Raw genomic sequence first — 20,767 nt, 5'->3', positions numbered from 1 at the left:
CCCCGTCGGACCAGGTTCAAATTGCCATCCCTAGTTATCGTCTCGAGCCACCACCATAGAGGCATTGAATGTGGGCAAATAATATGGTTAGTTTATATGTGTGTGTGTGTGTGTGTGTGTGTGTGTGTGTGTGTGTGTATTTGTCATTTCAATTTTTATAATTTTAATTAGTTTAATTTTGATTCTTAATTTTAAATTTTATATTATTAGGATTTTTAAAGGAAATTGGTCGTTGAGTTTGTTAAGATTAACTCACTGGATGGAATAAGTTTATAATTTTTTTTATTTATAAAAGAATAGCACCCCGCTCGTGTGCATTATATATATATATATATATAAACACTAACAATTGTAATAAATTAGACTAAATTTACACAAAATTATAAATTGAGAGTCAAAATTGAATAAATTAAAATTACAAGAATTAAAATGACACAAAGATCAAAATGTAAAACAATACGGATATGTTTTGTCATTAAAGATAAAACAAATTTAAGCTCTCTATCTGGACTATAAGATGCTGGGAATAACAAGTTTTTTGTTTGTTTTTCCAAATTTTAAGTGACATGTGTGTAAGGTCCCGGTGTCCCACATTGGGAATAGAGGGGGAGTTCCTAAGCTATAAAAGTAAAAACCTAGACCCTTATACAGCATCGAGGCCCTTTCCCGGGTGATGAGATCCCTAACAGAACTCCCCAGTTAAGCGTGCTTAAGTTGGAGTAGTTCTAAGATGGGTGACCCACTGGGAAGAACAAATTCGTGTGGGCGTGGCTCAAAGCGAACAATATCGATGACGTGTAAAGGGTTGGGGCATTACAAATGGTATCAAAGCCGACTCTCCGGAGTACCAAGTGTGGGCCCCTGGCGTCTCTCGGTGCATGTGGGCGGGCTTGTGAACTGGCAGGCTACTGCACGACGACGTGCAACCCTAAGAGGGGTGGATTGTAAGGTTCCAGTGTCCCATATCGGGGATGGAGGGGGAGTTCCTAGACTATAAAAGTAAAAACCTAGACCCTTATACAGCATCGAGGCCTTTTCCCGGGTGGTGAGATCCCTAACAGAATTCCCCAGTTAAGCGTGCTTAAGTTGGAGTAGTTCTAGGATGGGTGACCGACTGGGAAAAACAAATCCATGCGGGCGTGGCCCAAAGCGGACAATATCGATGACGTGTGAAGGGTTGGGGCATTACAATGTGAGGATGCAAAAATATAATTAATTAACAGGATTAACTCCTTTGGTTAAAATTCTTGCACCTCATTCGAAGTCAGTGATTTGAATCTTTCTACTTACGTATAGGTCTTATTCTTCCTGTATCTCTTAACTAAGATTTTTTCTCTCATTTTAAAGTTTTTCTTTGTATTAATTATGTATTATATTTTATTTTTATGATTATGATTGTAAAGTTTCATTGTACTGTCTTATATAAATCAAGTAAATATATAAAAATTGAAAATCACTTCTTTCCAAAACCTTATCACTTAACCAACCCTTTGTATTCTGTTAGGATACTTCTTCACCAACACAAAGTAATAAACAATAATTACACATCTATATACCTTTGCCTAGTAGCGTTGAGTTTTCTTGGGGGAAGATTAAAAAGGAAAGAGAGAAAAGTGTATAAAATTTAATCTATTTATCTATTTATTATATAAAGAAAATTGTATTTTTAGTAAGAAATCTTGTGAGAGTTTCAATATCTTATATTAATATTTTTAATTTTTTAAATTTTAAATAATTAAGAAAATTACCATTGGCTAGCTTTTATTTGATAATCTCACATCAGGAAAAGAAAGAAAAAAAAAAGAGTTATTTTACTCATATAAAAGGAATCTTATACTCCTATTTCATTTAGTGAGAAGCCCTAAAAAAAAATACATAAAACCCATCACTTTAAACATGCATTGATATAAAAGAAACCAACCATTCTATTCATCAAAGTAGTTCTTACAACAGTATTACATGTTAACAACAAAAGCAAATGCCCTATGGGCTTACAGCTTTCCAAGTCAACACTTGGTTACATAAAAGAAGAGTATTAACTCTATACAAATAAGCCCTTGGCTTGATATACATGTAATACAATCAAAATAAACAAAAGAGTCTTTAACTCTCATCATCACCCAAGCTATGTCCTTGGAGGTGGCATTCTACCTGTACCTGAAAAATAATGTCCCATATAAGGTGAGCCAACGTCCAGTAGAGATATGCTAAACACAATATGCGCAGTAACTAAGACATTAGCAATTGATAAATGTATAATTCCCATAAACCAATTCTTAATCCATTACCATACATGACCACTATGTTCATGTTTCATTTCATTTTCCATTCCTTATTAATTTCACAATTTACATCAACGGCTCAGAACCTGGCCAACCATTTACATGAAATAGAGACTCATAATAAACTTCTCCCATTCCATATTAGATAAGCATACCAGCTATATCAACATTTCATCTGATAAACATATAAACTACATCAACATCTCAACAGATAAGCATACAAGCTGTATTAACATTTCAACAGATAAGCATATGAGCTATATCAACACTTTCATAGATAAGCATATGAGCTATATCAACACATTAACTGACAAGCATATGAGCTGTATCAGTGGAGTCCATCCCCTATCTCCTCCTAAACAACATCCGGTTTAGAGGTCCATCCCCTATCTTCCCCTAAACCGTGGAGTACATCCCCTATCTCCTCCCACACATACAACGTATATACACTTCGGTCATATACACAATCAATCAATACATAACATTAATGTATTCTATTAACCGCCATACTCTATGGCATATCCAATTGATTAGTTTTAGTTTGCCTAATCATCATGCATTGTCTACAACAATCAAAACTACCCTCCACCGGTAGCCCAAGCAATTATTTCTAAACGGATAATAAAAGCTCCAACAGATAAAATATCAATGTTTTCAAAAGTGAGCAATTAATAAATCTAACTTCACCATTCTACTATATAATGAGCCAATTTCATTATTTCCAACTCAATCCCATATAGCCACAATTTTTCCAAATTAATTATACCAATTAATTTACACAACCGATTAGGGTTTTCTACCCCATTACCCAATATTGACCCAATGGTCTATATATCAACAACCAACAACAATTTCGTTATTGTGAAACCCAAAATACACATTTTAGAATCAAAATAGCAAAACCCCCTTTCAACATTTTCAAACCCTAACTTTCCAAAATCAACCATTTAACAAAATGCCCAAAAATCTAGGTTAAAACCCATAGTAGTGAGTAGGAATCCCTACCTCAAATGATGGAACCCAACGAAGAAGATGAAGAAAACGGAAATGCTCCAAATCCTGAGATTCTTGGATCAAAAGATAGCCCTCGACGATCAACAACTTTTTTGTAAAGGCCAAAGGTGAGGAGACAACTCCTACTAGATCAATACCTGGAGAGAAGGCAAGGTTCTAGAGAGAGAGGCTCTACAATGGAGTTATTTGGAAAAGTAAGAGAGAGAGTGAGGATGTAAAAGTGACTTAAAAATGCCAAACTGCCTTCTGATATACGACAGGTCCGCTCGAGCGGAAAACACAACGCTCGAGTGCCAAGAACAAAATACTGAATTCGCTGAAGCGCAAGAAGTCCCGCTCGAGCTCCAAGACACAAGAATAAAGTACATCCGCTCGAGCGCGAAAATCAGTCCGTTTGAGCGTAGATTTTCCCATCCCAGAACTTACACCAAAAATGTACTACTCGCTCGAGCGCCAACAAGCCCGCTCGAGCGCGATCCGCTCGAGCACAGGAAATCCACTCGAACGTAGAAATCACACCTGCAGAAGTTTTGCAGACAACAAAAATACTGGGAGTGTGCAATCTCCGCTCGAGCGCTAGACGACCCGCTCGAGCGGAAAGACCAAAAACCTGGCAACAAGAAATTAGACCAAGGCTCATCCCACCTGCTCGAAACATGCCCAACACATCCTAAAACTCAATCAAATGGAATTAAAGGACGACAACAAGGTAGACACAACTACCAACTCCACGGAACCGAGTCCGGAATGCAACAGAACAGTAAAGGGAATACCGGAATCGCTATAATATACAATGATCAATCAATACGCATATTTGATGTATTATTCCAACCATCATATTCAATGACATATTCAATGTGATTAGTTTCAGTTTTCCCTAATCAACATACAGTGTCTACAACAATCAAGACTATCCTCCACCGATAGCCCAAAGCAGTCTAAATAGAAAATAAATGCATTAAACCAATAGCATATTAACATTCTCATGGGTGAGTGATTAAATTATCCAACTCCATCATTCAACTTTATAATTCTCCAATTTCATAATTCCCAATTTAATTTCATATTCCCACAAATTAATTATTCAAATTAATTTATCACATAATTAGGGCATTTTTCCCTAATTCTCAATATCAACCCTAAGGTTCAATTTCTTCAATATAACAACAATAATTTCATTTTTTTCAAGGTCTCATATACACATGGGATTTAATATTTTGAAAACCCCATTTTTATAAATTACGAATCAAACCCTAACTTTTTCCAAAATTACCCAACAACACCAACTAATCAAAATGACTAAAATTCATGTCAAAACCCATAAGATGGAGTAGGGTATCCCTACCTCGAAATGAAGAGACCAAATGGAGAAGATGGTGAAAACCCAAAGTGCTCCAAATCCAAGATTTTTCAGATTAAAGTGAAGCCCACGCCACCCTCTATCTTTCTTACAAAGAGATTAGGGTAGAAACACTCAAAAACTAGATGAAACCCTAGAGAGAAGGTATGTGTAAATGAGGAGCAGCCGGTTCTAGGGTTTGTACAAAAGAGGAGATGAAAAAGTGAAGGAAGAAGAAGCTGTTGTGAACTGAAATATACGATGCTCGCTCGAGCGAAGGAGTGGTCGCTCGAGCGACCAGACACAAAGAATCCTCGCTCGAGCATAGAAAGTCTTGCTCGAGCCAACAATTCGAAGCTTCAGGTCTGCAACCCAGGAACACGCTCGAGCAACAGAATGCTCGCTCGAGCGAAGAAACCCAAAACATACAGCTCGCTCGCTCGAGCGGAGGAAAGCTCGCTCGAGCCAAGAAATGCAACCTTCAGGTCCAGAACAAGACGCAGACGCAAGCTCGAGCGCAAGAATTCTCGCTCGAGCCACCAAACACAACCCTCAACTCTCGCTCGAGCGAAGGAAACCTAGCTCGAGCGAAGGATTTGAAGCACAGATCTCGCTCGAGCGACAAAAGCCTCACTCGAGCGAAAACACCAAAATCTGGGCAACAACCATTGGTTTTCAAAATACACCCAACCTATTACAAACCTGTCCAACACATCCTAAAACTCAAACTCAAAGAATTGAAGGACGGAAACAAGGTATAAACAACAGCCAACACCACGGAACCTAAGTCCGGAATACAATAATTAATGGAGGGAAAATCGGGATCGCTATATCAGTGGCAACTAAGTAGTTGTGAGTGACGTTGAGATCGACGGCGGCGACGATGATAGAGACAACGTGACAACAATGATGATGGAAACGTCAAATCTAACAAATTTGTAGCTGTGTGGTGGTTAACGTTTACAGATCTATAGATTTGAGGTCGATCTACAGATCTCCAACGACGGCTTGACCTTAATAGATCTAGAGAGAGAGAAAGGGACGGGAGGAACGGCAGCGATGGTGATCAGTTGGCGGCACGGCGACAACGGAGGTAAGGAGAAGAGAGAGAGAGAGAGAGAGAGAGAGAGAGAGAGGCGCTGGTTTGTTTAGGATTTGGTTTGGAAACAATATATATATATATATACATGACTAGTTTGGTCATTTTGCAATAGCTTGTCCTTATGGACATAATAGATTAGCACTTGGACATTTGGGCAAGAAAAGTCCAAAATTGGACTTTTCAACTGAGCATCCTTTTTAAATACGCAATCCAGATATACTTAAAAAATAAAGTATTTGTAATTTTTTATACAAAATTCATTAAATACAAAAAAAAAATTCAATTCAATCATTTTTTTGGGGTATTTATTGATTTTTTTTAAAGATGTTCTTCATAAATATTTTTATTTTTTGGATGGATCTAAGTTAGATAAATCTAAAAAATGAGAAATTGACTAAAATATGAAAAAGAAAAAAAAAAAGTTTAATGAAGTTTACAAAATATGAAGAAAAAAAAAAACCCTCAAAAAATGCGGCTATGTTTGGTTTGATTTTTCAAAATTTGTTTCTAAACAAGTTTTCGTTAATCTTTAGGGAACTCAATGTAGGTGTACAGAAAATATTTAAAATATCATTTTCTATTAAATTTAATAATTAAAATATATTTTTCTTTTTGTTAATTTTACTGAGCGAAAATAAGCAAATGATTTAAATTGAAAATAAATCAAAATATTAGTGTTTAACTTGATAAAATTAAAAATTTAGAAATTATTTTGTTAAAAAGATAATTTTTTTTGTGCGCTTTTTTGTTTTTTTGTTTTTTGTGTGTTTTTCCCATTTTATTTTTAGTACTTCTTAAATATGTGTATATATAAATAATTGAATAAATTACTAGTAGATCTTAATAATTTGACTTAATTTTCATTAAATTGTATCAATTCGTCACTAAAAATTGGTCTTGGCAAAATTGCCACTAAAAATTATTTTTTATGATGATTTTCAAAATATGTCGCTAAACACTGATAATTAGTGGCATTTTTATGTGACGGATTTTTGAGTGCTTTTGCATGGGGAGAATTTGAGTGGGTTCTTAAAATCTCAAATTTGAGTGTTTTTGCATGTTTTCCATATGTTTTCCATCTCATGCTTCAAGATAATCTTGTCATATATCTATTGCTTTTTCATATACTCTTGTGGCACTAATAGTTGTTTTAGATATTGTGGCACTAATAACTATTTTGCGAATCATGACCTTGAGAAAGAAGGTTGTTTTTGTTGGCTGGTATGGGTTGGGGTGATTAAGATTTTTGTTTGTTATGTGTGTTTTGTCACAACATTACCAAAGGGGGAGATTGTTAGGTTTTTATTCTTGGCAATCTCGTTTGAGAAAACTCTTTTCAATTTTAATTTTATTCGTTCTTTTATTTTAGTGAGCTATGAGTTTTTATATACGAATCTAACTTGAATTGTGCTTATGCAGAGGAGTTTGTGATCTTATCCTATCATGTTTGCTACTTCGCTAAGTATGTCGAGGATTGAGCGGAGAATCTCTAGTCCCAAAAGTTTTCATTGACTGTAAAAAATACTGAGAAGTTGCATTTCTTGCACGAGCGACACTTTGGTGGCTCGTGCGAAAACGCTTGAAAAACACGCGTTTTAGTCTTCTCTCTCGAGCGAGCATTCCTTTGCTTGAGCGAACATCACAGTCCTGTTTTCTATAAATATGTGTTTCAGTAAGATTTAAGGGTTACGGTTTCTAAATCTTCTTCTTGGGTATTAGGATTTTCATCTGAAGCTTTTTTGCTAGTTTCTTTGATGTTTGTTTGAATTTAACTCATGGTTTGAGAAGTATACATCAAAGGATTGTTTGCTTCATTCAATACAAAAGAGACAGTTGTTCTTTGGTGTGTTTTGTTGAATTTGGGCCTGAAACTTTGGTGGATTCTAGAGTGACTCATCTTCGTGGATTTGACATTGAGGTTGTGGATTCAACGTTGAGCAAGACAATTCCTAGTTGAAGACGGGGCTGGAAGTGGCACATAGGGGTCGGTTCGATTTGGGTGTGGATTCGCTAGATAATTGAGAGTACACTTGTGTAATTCTTTTATGTCTTCGTAGAGGATTGTTTTGTGGCTTTTGCCCTGGTTTTTTATCACAATTGGAGGCACTTCAATTGTGGATTTTTCACGTAAAATCGTTGTGCGGATTTGTCTTTAATTGTTTAATTTGAATTACTATTTACTGATTAAAATTGATACATAATCACAAATCAATATTTATGAGTTTTTTAGATTTTTTAGGATTTTTTAAACTATTGTTAAAATTTACAATTAGTCATGTTTTCTATGATAAAAGCTTTAAATTGTCGCTGAAAATTGACAATAAGTTACGCGTTTTTCATGTTTGATGAAAAATACTACTGATTATTACAGTAACTATTAGACAATAAGCCCAATTGAAAAAGAAAAATGCCAAAGACCCAAGTGTTTTACTAATATTTTTACCAAATTTCTTATATGAGTGTGAGACTCACATGCATAAAAAAATTAATAAAATTTTTAAAATTATTAGTTGAGAAAACTTCAAATCTCCTTTCTCACACGGCCTTCCTCTTTCATTACGCCAATCATGCAAGAGTTTGCATGGATAAGATCAGATTTCTAACTCTTTAGCCTCATTGGCTTAGGATATTGATCAGCAAATTTATGATATGACATATCTATATCGTTTGCTTGGATAAGATCAGATTTCTAACTCTTTAGCCTCATTGGCTTAGGATATTGATCTGCAAATTTATGATATGACATATCTATATCGTTTGCTTGGATAAGATCAGATTTCCAACTCTTTAGCCTCATTGGCTTAGGATATTGATCTGCAAATTTATGATATGACATATCTATATCGTTTGCTTGGATAAGATCAGATTTCTAACTCTTTAGCCTCATTGGCTTAGGAAATTGATGGATAAGATCAGATCTCTAACACTTTAGCCTCATTGGCTCAGGAAATTGATCTGTAAATTTATGATATGACACATATACATTGTCTGCAAGAAAATCTAACGAAGAATATAAGAAAATATCTGCACGAAGTATCCCTTTTTTATTATTATTATTTTTTTATTTTAAGTAGACTTTTCCATTCGCACGTTACAGAATCTTTCAAGTTGTTAGAGACTTTTCCAAGTCTTCGTCTTGTAGTTCTCATACCAGTGAAAAGAGATATATATGTACAAGGGGTGTAAGCCTACCGATTTTGTGCTTAAAATATAAATTTTAATTTTAAATTTAATATATTTTTTGGTTCTTTAAGTAATGAAAGTGTTTTATTTAATATATTTTTTGGTTCTTTAAGTAATGAAAGTGTTTTTTAATAAATTAAGTAAATAATAATTTCAGGTTAAAGTCTTGTCCCTTCTTTTAATTATATTTTTTATTTTTTTCCTTTTAGATGGAAAGGTCACTTGACAAAAGAAGATAAAGAAATTCATAGACACGACCAAGTGTGGTGTTCACTTTTAATAATAGTATAGATAGTTTTAATAATAATATAGATATATAAGATTTATCTATTTCTTTTGTATGCAGTAAATGATTCTATAGTCTTGTTTGAGAAGTTGACTATTTTAATAGGTTGTTTTAGTTTTTAGCTATTTTAATAGGCTAAAATTTTTGTGTTTGGGAAGATTATTGAATTTTTTTGTAATTGGATGTGATGATTGTCAGAGAAAAAAATAAAATGATTATGGATTTAATGTGACATTTTGTTTTATTAACTATTTTAACCTACTTTATTTTTTTTTATAAATTTTAACCCAAAAGGTCAAATTTTTAGCCTTTCCCAAACAAGGCTTATCTATATCTATACTATATATTAAGCAAAATGGGTTTTTTAACCTTAAGCCTTGTGGGAGCTCCAATCTCCCAATCTAAATTTCCTAATTTTTTGATTTAAAAAAAAAAACCTTAGCATTTATTAACTTCTCCCAACCCCAAGTCTTACCCTCATAATAACACTTTAATGCATTAAGAACAAGCATAAAAAAAATCTTTGAAATCCAACACATGAATTCCTTGAAAAGTCCCAACACATATGATTATTATCCCTCATACTTTAATACATTCAGAACAAGCATAAAAAAAATTTCTTGAAAAGTCCAACACATATGATTATTATCAAAATATTAAACTTTAATATAATATAATATAAAAAAAAAGACATTTAATTCCTTGAAAAATCTAATACATATGATTATTATCAAAATATTAAACTTTAATATAATATAAAAAAGGAAAAAAAGAAGACATTTAAAAATCGCAATTCACATATATAGATAATTGTAAACACAATTCGTGCATAGCACGGGTGATATGCTAGTGTTATATAAGGAAATGAGAGTTTTTAACCGACAAGCTTTGTGGGAGCTCCGATATTCCAATCCTAATTTTTTAGTTTTTTGATTTAAAAAAATAAATAACCTCAACATTTATTAATTTCTCTCAATCCACAAATCTTTTTGACTTCTGTCATAATTATTGCAGCACCCTTTTCAACTTCTCCCATACACTATGGTTAGTGATGACATTATTAAATTATTTTTTATAAAAAATCTAAAAAAAATAATTTGTATATTAAAAAAATCCAAAACAAATATAAATATCTATATTTATATATTATATAAGAAAAAAAGGATTTCTAATGAGAAGCCTCCTAAGGGCTTCAAATTCTCACTCTAAAATTATTGAACTTTCAATTTATAAAATAGATTAAAAATACCTATTGGCTGATTTATTTATTTAATTATTTTAGAAATAATAATGGGAAGATAACAAAAATATTTCATAATCTCTCCATCATAATCTCTTTCACCAATTTTTTTTTTTAAAAAAAATTAAAACTTACAATTCTTTTCTTTCCTCCAAAAAATCATATAATATTTTTAATGAAAGTTGTAGGTGTCTGTTTATATCTTATATATTATATTATAACATAACAAAAAAAATTAAGTCAGATATACAAACAAATAAAATTAATAAATTAGATTTTTATTCATTCAGTTAAAATATTTTTTTTGCCTCTCAATATCCAATTTTAAATTTTAAAAATCTATAAAGTCAATCTAAACAAATCTAATTTGAAAATATCTCCCACTATCATACTTTAAATCAATAAAACTCACATATTTATTACATATTTAACTCGCATCATAACTTACCTAAATAGTAATAATTAAAAACAAATTGAAACCACAGATAAATTAAATAAAAACCCACAACTCCATCTAAAATCAATTGAAAAAAAAAAATTAAAACCACACAAAAACAAAAAAGGTAAGAATTTAGATATGGATCTCAGAAAGATACAACAATATCTAAATTTTGATGTATATCTATCCAAATTTTAAATTACTTAATAGGATAAATTAATTAGTTTTCTAAAATTATTGATTTTCCAATTTATAAAATAGATTTTGAAAAAGACTATTGACTGATTTATTTATTTATTTATTTTAGAAATAATAATTATCCTTTAATTTATGAATTTTAAATTAAAAAATATCTCTCCATCCTAATCTCTCTCACCGATTTCCCCAAAAAATATTAAAATTTGTCTGCCTTATCTCTTCCCCAAAAAATCAAATAATATTTTTCATGAAAATTGTGAATATCTATCTATATCTTATATATTATATTATAACATAACAAACAACAAAAAAAATCAGATATAGGCACAGATAAAATTAATGAATTTGATTTTTATTTATTCAGTTAAAATTTTTCTTTTGCATCTCAATATCCAATTTTAAATTATAAATTTTTTTAATGTTTATATAAACAAATCTAATTTGAAAATATCTCCTACCATCATACTTTAAATCAATAAAACCCACATGTCTATAACATATCTAACTCATATCATAACTTACCTAAATAATAATAATTAAAAGCAAATAGAAACTATAGTTAAAGTAAATTGGGAAAAAAAAATAGAAACCCACTACTTCATCTTAAATAAATTGAAAACAAACAAACAAACCAAATACAAACCACACAAAAATATGAGATTAATAATAGAAACATCATATTAATTATTGTTAAATATCACTTCACTTCACATTTAATAATAATATTGTATATTTGTCTTAATTATAACTTTTAAATTTGTATATTTTCATAACAAGAAAAGATATGTCATAATTCATTTAATCTCATTTAATCATATTTAACTTTTTTTTAATAGAAATTATCAAAATTGCACTAATTAGACTTATATATATATATATGTTTTTTTTAAAAAAAAATTTAAAATAATAATTTAAAATTTTATAAACATAAAATTTAACTTATAAATTTTATGTATATCACGAGACAAAATATTAAATTATTTTAAAATAATTATAATAATTTTTTTTAATTTAAAAAATCTCGTGCATACCACGGTTACCACTAGTATATATATATGTGAACCATAGAAGTGCACTTTGCACCCATAATCATTCCTGCATCACCCCCCTCTCCATTTCCCCCCCTCTCTCTCTCTCTCTCTCTCTGTGTGTGAAAATGTTGAGCAAAGCCTCTTCTTCCCATTTTTATAGCCTCTTCTTCTTCTGGTTCATAATGCTGATGTTCATCATACTCCAACCAGTTACATCTGCAAGAAAATTAGCTGGTAGCAAGTTCTCTCTCTGTTACATATTTATATCAATATTTCTTATTTTTATAATGTTTCTCTAAATTATTTTTTACCAAGATGATTTTCGTAAATTGTATGGCTCACTCTTGAGACCCACATGACCTACAAGAGAAGAAATGAGCCTTTGGTGGACACGAGTGTGGTATCAATCCAAATACCTCTCCGATTGGATTAGAATAATAAATATAAAAAGGATATTATAAAAATGGATTTAGTATTTTAAATATTACTTACCCTATCATATGTGTACTGACCTTTTACAGACGGTCTCATCTATGGACGCCAATTTCATACATTTTGTGAACGGTATACTTGTGATTTAAAAATATTTCATTAAAAAAAATATCTACTAATATATTGATGTTGTTACATAATATGTAAAATAATTGAAAGTCATCTTAAAAATTGTAAGAATAGTCATGACTTAAAAGGGCAATAAAAGAATTTTGAAAAATTACCACCAAAAAAAAAAAAAAAACTCAGAGTTTGACTCTTCTAACAAAATAAATTTTGAATTTTTTTGTTAAGTAAAACTGATTAAAAAAAATGATATTTTAGTTATTAAAGTCAATGCAAATGTACAAAAAAAAATCTAAAATATTATTTTTCATTCAGTTTAACAATTAAAATATATTTTTTCATCAATTTTACCTTATGAAAATTGGTAGATGATTTAGATTGAAAATAAATTAAAAAATTGTAATTTAAATTGATGTATTTAAAATTTATTTTATTAAAAAGATTAAACGTTTAAAAAAAAATTGTAAATTTTTTAACATTTTTTTTTAAAATTTCCAGAGGGGTCATTCTATGAACATTGTAGAAACATTCATAAATTAGCAGTTTAAAATATAATTTTGAACAACAGGCTTAATCTCCTGCTTAATTATATTTTTAAGTTTATACTTTAATTCAAATTTTAATTTAATTTTTATAATTTCAATTTAAACCATTTAATCTCTACGCTATAACTCTAATTTTAATTCCATCACTCCATCTAAATTAGTCAAATTTCAATCATATGGGTTTGTGGCAGATGAACCCAACAAGACTAGGGTGGAACGAACTCGCTTACCCATGGCACATTCTGTAACAGCAGGACGCGGGGGATATAACCGGGGTGCACATTCTGTAACAGCAGGCCGCGAGGGATATAATCGGGGTGGACCACCATCAACACCACCATAGAGGCATTGAATGTGGACAAAGTATATCACTAGTTTTTATATTTTATCTTTTGTCATTTTCATTTTTATAATTTTAATAAGTGACGTGAAGATGCAAAAATATAATTAATTAACGGGATTAACTGGTTTGGTTAAAATTCTTGTGCCTTAGTAGGAATTAGTGGGTCGAATCTCTTTACTTACGTATAGGTTTTATTATCTGTGAGTTTATTTACTAGGACTTTTCTCTCTCATTTTGGACTTTTTCTTTATATTAATTATATATTGTATTTCATTTTTATGATTATGATTGTAATTTATTAAGTTTCATTATACTATCTTATATGAATCAAACAAATAAATAAACAAAAAATGAAAATCACTTCTTTCCAAAACCTTATCACTTCACCAATGGACGATAGCGTATAACACAAAGAGACTTCAAAGGCCATCAAATGTGACTCGTTGCTCCACTTACAACCGTCGTCGTGCCGAGCCACCACCATAGAGGCATTGAATGTGGGCAAATAATATGGCTAGTTTTTATATATATTTTTTTTGTCATTTCAATTCTTATAATTTTAATTTTGATTCTTAATTTTAAATTTTATATTAATTTGATTCAATTAATAACACATATTAGGATTTTTAAAGGAAATTGGTCGTTGAGTTCGTTAAAATTAACTCACTGAATGGAATAAGTTTATAATTTTTTTATTTATAAAAGAATACCACACCGCTCGTGTGCATTTTCAAAAAAAAAAAAAAAAAAAAAAAAAAAAAAACTAACAATTGTAATAAATTAGACTAAATTTACACAAAATTGTAAATTGAGAGTCAAAATTGAATAAATTAAAATTACAAGAATTAAAATGACACAAATCAAAATGTAAAAACTACTGATATATTTTGTCATTGCAGGTAAAACAAATTAAAGCTCTCTATCAGGACTATAAGATGCTGGGAATAACAAGTTTCTTCTTTCTTTTTCTTTTTTTTAGATTTTATGTGACATGTAAGGATGCAAAAATATAATTAATTAACGAGATTAGCTCGTTTGGTTAAAATTCTCGCACCTTATTAGGAGTCAGTGATTTGAATCTTTCTATTTACATATAAGTCTTATTCTCTGTGTGTATTTACTAGGACTTTCTCTCTCATTTTGGAGTTTTTTTTTTTTAATTATGTATTGTATTTCATTTTTATGATTATGGTTGTAATTTATTAAGTTTTATTGTACTGTCTTATATGAATTAAATAAATAAATTAAAAATCACATCTTTCCAAAACCATATCACTTCACCAACGGACGATATCATATAACACAAAGACACTTCAAAGGCCATCAAATGTGACTCGTTGCTCCACTTACAACCGTTGTTGTTATGAATGGCAATGGGGCGGGGCGGGTGTAGACGTCCCCGAACGTCCCGGGAGGAAATCCCCCGTTTTGTTCATTTTGGCTCACTACAGTTCAGGACTCAAAGTCACGGTCCTGTATCTAATCTCGCAGAGTGCAATGCAAGACCGATGAATCATCAAAGAGTCCAAATCCGGCAAATCGTTTTTGAAAACAGATTTTTTGAAAGAAGTGCCAAACATGAACTACTTTGCCAGATACAGAGTCGCCACCTAAATATTTTATTTTGGGAGAATTTAGGAAACTCTGACTCGTGCCTAAGGCCACGTGTCCGTCATCACCAAAGTTGTCTCAGCTCGGGAACTGGGGTACGATTAGGGAAGGTCACTTCGTGAGCACCCCTGCTCGCCCGATCAAAGATCGGCCTCTACTAACCATGACATCGAGTTTTGAAAACATTATGTTCTCTTATTCCGGTTTATTAGCCTAGAATTACTATGTGATGCGCACAATATACAAGTATAGACCGGATCGCCTGAATTGGAACAAAACATTTCATGTTTGTTTTTGAAAGCGGTTTGCTACTCGCAAGTAGGCTTAAAATGCAGATTTTGCCACCCTCGGGTGGGCGTAAAACTCGCAGTCGATGAATTGTTCTAACTCAGATAATCCAACCTTCACCCACAGGCATTCAGGCAGGTATATCACATAAGCAGATAGCCTCATGGTAAGCATGCTATCATGGCAGTCACTCACACACATGCAAGGATGCTAAAGCATAAATACTTACCGAGTACTCCAAGCCAAAGAAAGAAGCTATGTTAGAAATTCATGCATGATCCTAACTATACAGAAATGCCTAATGCAACACATGCAAAAATGCAACTACAATAGGCTCGGCTATTCTAAGATGACATATGATGATGCTACAGCTAACACGTATTCAACTTTGGAATTGAAATACAATGCAGTTAGTATGATGCGCCGAGCCCGGTACATGCAAGACAGATGAATGAATGCAAACATACAAGCATAAGTATGCTAATTGAAACATGCCCTAATCTAACCATCATAATCTGGTAAATAAAAGGGAGAAAGATGTGGGGTTGGAAGACATACATCACACACACGCACACTTATTACAATTGTGCCCTCGCTCGGAGGGTCCGAATAAATAATACAAGCCGCCTAATTAACTAGCTAACAAGCTACTTAATTATTACAAAACCCTATGAATAACTAGTTACAACTAATTATCACACAACTTAATTAATTAACAAATTAATTATTACAAATAACAAATGCTAACTAACTAGTAAGCAGTAAAAGAGAATTGCTCCAGCTTTGTTTGAAGAAGAGGAGGGTATGCATGCTTGCTTTGGTTCCTTGCCTCGAAACGCCTTCCGGTTGCTCTTTAGAGGCTCTGTTTGCAAGGTGTCTTCCAGTGTTTGTTGCTGCAACTTACCAGAACACTGTTGGGGAATTCACTAGTGGCCTGCCGGCCATGAAATGAGAGATGCCGGCCAACAACAGGGCACTGCCGGCCATCAGTGGTGCACTGCCGGCCACTGGTGTGCTGTGACACCAAACGGCAACAAAGCACAAAATAGAGGAATGAGAGGGTCTCCCAAGGGTATATACGCACTATGCCACCGCAAATTACCTCAAAACATCAAGGGAGAGGCCTAGTCGGATCCACGACCATCAATCACGCATCCCGATGCATGATGGCCAAAGATCCAACTTGTGAAAATCAATATGAAAATGAATGCACAAAAAAAGTAAGTAAAGCCTAGAACTCTATGATGAATCATCAAGAGCTTCGGCGACCGAGAACTGAGACACGTTCCATCACTCGGAGTATGAAACGCCCCTCGTTCCTCGTGCTCGGATTAACACTTAATCCAAACAATGCAACACGTAAGCATGGCAAACATGCAATATGAACAACCTAACAAGGCTAATGACATGCAACAAGCACATAGGCATGACGTGAGGTGACAACCTTGGACAACATGACAAAATGCAACATGAACATGCAACCATGCAAGGCACGCAAAGGTGGACAAGTATGCGACAACTTGGTAAGATGGGCTTACACCAAAGATGGACAGCTCTCAAATAGGTCCAAATCAGTAGCCATAAGTGATGAATTGATGGCATGAAAAGCATGAAATGGCAAGGCAAACATGTTTGCCAAGTGGCGCAAGTATTAAGACACAAAGAGGACAACTCTTAAGCACACTTAAGGAGCAACAAACACGAATGTATGACAATGAGGTAAGCTCTAAAATTTCATGTAAAGTGATGCCAAATCAAATGAACCATGCAAGCATAGCATGTCATGATGCGCAAAGCTCAAGGTAAGCAAAGGGACTTAAGCCACGGCCATACAAGGCAAGCCCCAAGGGGCCGAGGGGACCTAAAACAGTCTTAGGGTAGGTCCAAACAAGACCAAAACTAAGCTCAAAGTTAGCCAACAAAGGCTAGAACACAAAGCCAAAAACATGGAGCATGCAAGGCTTTAAAGAGGCAATGCACTACACCTATTGAAACCAAACATGGCATGACTTGGGCGACATAAAACAGAGTTACATCATGGTATAATAGGACCCAAAATGCGCTGAAATGATGAGCCAAAGGCTTAGGCTTAATGGCATGCACGAAAGCTCATTCTTGAGGCATAAAGCACAAGCTCTATAAAGCATTCAAGGCATGTCAAATGCAAGTGTATGACAACATTTCATGGACCGAAATAGCATATGGAATGAGGGCAAAGCATGCAAACATCGCATGTATGGCATGGTAAGGGCCTCAAAACCCAAGACTAGCCTAAGCATTTACACTATAGCTATACAAAGCACGAGTGATATGGCCATGGCAGCCCAAAACAGTCCTAGAACACTTCAAAATAAGCATAAAATCAAGTTTGAGTAAAGCCAAAATATGCTAGTATGATGAGTCAAAACATCATGCACAAATGACTAGTAAACACGATCTGTTCTACACCTATATGGAGCATGCAAAGGATGATTGAACCAACTATGGATAGGGTCATAACATGCCAAATGATGACCAAATATATGCTGAAATGTAAACCAAACAAGCTAAAATGACATGGCATGGCATGGATCATATGAAGCTAGTTTAGGAGATTTACACTACAAGTGCATCATGCAAGCATGGGGTAACAAAACCAACCCAAAACAGGTTCATGGCATGGTAAAACATCACCAAAAATCCACTGAAATGGACTCAACACAAGCTAAGCACGCATGCTACTTTGATGAGTTATGGATGGAGTTACACTACACATACTATATGCATGCAAAATATGACCAAACCAGCCATGGACAGGGCCAAGGCAGGTCCTAAAAGTCACAAAAAATAGGCCTGAACCAAGCCTCAAAAATACATAGAAGGATGGTCCTTTGGAAGGCCAAAAATGCAAGCAAAGAGGAACCAAAAGAGAGAGGGCCACCCCCTCTGATTAAGGACCTCAAAACCACACCTTTACCACTGAAAATCCGCTGGCTTAAAACAAAGCCAAACAAAGCATGCAAGAGGGCTACACACCACTAACAGCAAAATGACCTTAAACAAACTTAAAAAGGACTTAAATACAAGACTTTTTCAGTTATAAGCAAAGCCTAAATCAATATGCAAAGGGGGCTAAAGCAAGGTGCAAGAAAGTGCAAAAATGGGAAAAATACTTACCCTTGAAGACCCTCTTCGAAACCAACAAGTTCAGGGGGTAGAAACTCACTTTCAGACCTCAAGAAGACCTCCCAAGAAGCTTTGTCCAGTGGTGGTGGTGTATCTCTATGTGTTGCAGTGTAAAAGTGCAAGGAAATCTAACTTCTAAGCACAAGACACAAACAATATAGAGAGAAAGAAAGGTTTTTCCTTCCAAAGTTGCAGAACCCCTGGCAAAGAGGGAGGTCTCTTGCTTATATAGAGGAATGCAAAGCCAAAGCTTCTTCAAGAAGCTTTACAAGGGCTTCATCCCTTCATACACGTGTATGGAGGGGAGCAAACAAAAAACCAGCTGGCTCAAAAGATCTGGAGGAAAACCAGCTGAGACAGGGGGATTGTCGGCCATCATCAATGGCCGGCAGTGGCTCACTGATGGCCAGCAGGGCATCACCAATGGCCGGCAGGAACAAGGCAATGGCCGGCAGTTCCATGCCATGGCCGGCAGTGCACCAAGAAGGTCACTTTGAAAGGACCTAGTCAAGGTCCAAAAAAAGGCAGAAAGGATTCAGGGTCCGGGAAGCTCGAACCGGTGATGTTCCGCCGCGACAGTCGAGTACTCAGTGAGCAATCGAACTTGTTGTTGGGTGTACCTGCAAGCACAACAAAGTCTCGACAGCGGGGCGGGGCCAAGGATCACACTCCCTGTCCCCAATCCCCGATGGTGGAAATCTCTCTGTCCCCGACCCCGATTCCTGACGGGGAACCTATCACCGTCCTTGCCCCCACCTCTGCCTCCTAACGGGGATCGGGTTTCCCCGACCCCAAACATTCCCCGGCCACAAAAAAAAAAAAATGCATTTTAGAAACTAGGGTTTTTCAGTTGAATTCAAGCTCAAATATTTTAAAAATTAGACAATCCCAACTCAATTGTTCTCATTAGACAATCAAAGAGGAGTGATTGTTCTCATCAGACAAAACCATTTTCTTTGTCTATATGAACTAATAATTCACAACCCAGATTAGAGATGTCCTTCTTCAACAAGAACCCAACTTAACAAACTAAATTTTGACTAAGAGCATCTGAGAAAATAACCTTAACTTGCAGATCTAACAACACAATCACAACCAACTCAAAACCCTAAACAGAAGCTGAAGCTGTAAAACACACACACACACACATATATATAGATATAGATATATACACACATGGACACATATACACACACACACACACACACACACAGAGAGAGAGAGAGAGAGAGATCTAGATTTGTAATGGTGGAGTTCATAGAGGACTCCGCCGTGCTCGGCCGATCTCGTTTTCCTTGGAGTAAATCTACAGCGGTGAAGATCTAGAAAGGGATGGTAGCCAGGGATAGCACAGTGGTAGTGACGTCGAAGGAGGCAACAACGTTGGAGGATGCGACAACTTCGGATGCAGAAGAGAGAGAGTAGAGGAGGGAGAGAGAGAGAGAGAGAGAGAGAGAGAGAGAGAGAGAGAGAGAGAGAGAGAGATGGGTTTGTATAGTGAACTGAATAGAATAGATATATATATATATATATACGAGGTTGTTTGAGGATTAATCGGGGCGGGCCAGGCAGGGGCTGGAGTGGGGGAATTTGTCCCCGTCCTCGGCCCCAAAACTATTGGGGATTTGTTTTTCAATACAAGCCCTGGCCCTATGGGGGATAATTTTTCTGGAAAACCCGGCTTATTGGACGGGGCGGTCCGGGTCCCCGTCGGACCAGGTTCAAATTGCCATCCCTAGTTATCGTCTCGAGCCACCACCATAGAGGCATTGAATGTGGGCAAATAATATGGTTAGTTTATATGTGTGTGTGTGTGTGTGTGTGTGTGTGTATTTGTCATTTCAATTTTTATAATTTTAATTAGTTTAATTTTGATTCTTAATTTTAAATTTTATATTAATTTGGTTCAATTGATAACACATATTAGGATTTTTAAAGGAAATTGGTCGTTGAGTTTGTTAAGATTAACTCACTGGATGGAATAAGTTTATAATTTTTTTATTTATAAAAGAATAGCACCCCGCTCGTGTGCATTATATATATATATATATATATAAACACTAACAATTGTAATAAATTAGACTAAATTTACACAAAATTATAAATTGAGAGTCAAAATTGAATAAATTAAAATTACAAGAAT

General features: G+C 34.2%; 1 long non-coding RNA gene across 1 annotated transcript; it reads left to right on the top strand.

The window, feature by feature from the left end:
* The first annotated feature begins 13,556 nt into the window (after positions 1–13,556).
* On the top strand, positions 13,557–14,770 carry LOC145808022 (uncharacterized). Its single transcript, XR_014351495.1, has 2 exons — positions 13,557–14,061; positions 14,460–14,770. It is a non-coding gene; the product is annotated as an uncharacterized LOC145808022 (long non-coding RNA).
* The last annotated feature ends 5,997 nt before the right edge of the window (positions 14,771–20,767 follow it).

This window comes from Camellia sinensis, chromosome 14, assembly GCF_055761805.1.
Source record: "Camellia sinensis isolate YWXY chromosome 14, ASM5576180v1, whole genome shotgun sequence".
NCBI classification, from domain to species: domain Eukaryota; kingdom Viridiplantae; phylum Streptophyta; class Magnoliopsida; order Ericales; family Theaceae; genus Camellia; species Camellia sinensis.
Note: the sequence above shows the minus strand (reverse complement) of the source record. Positions and strands in the feature narration are given on the sequence as shown.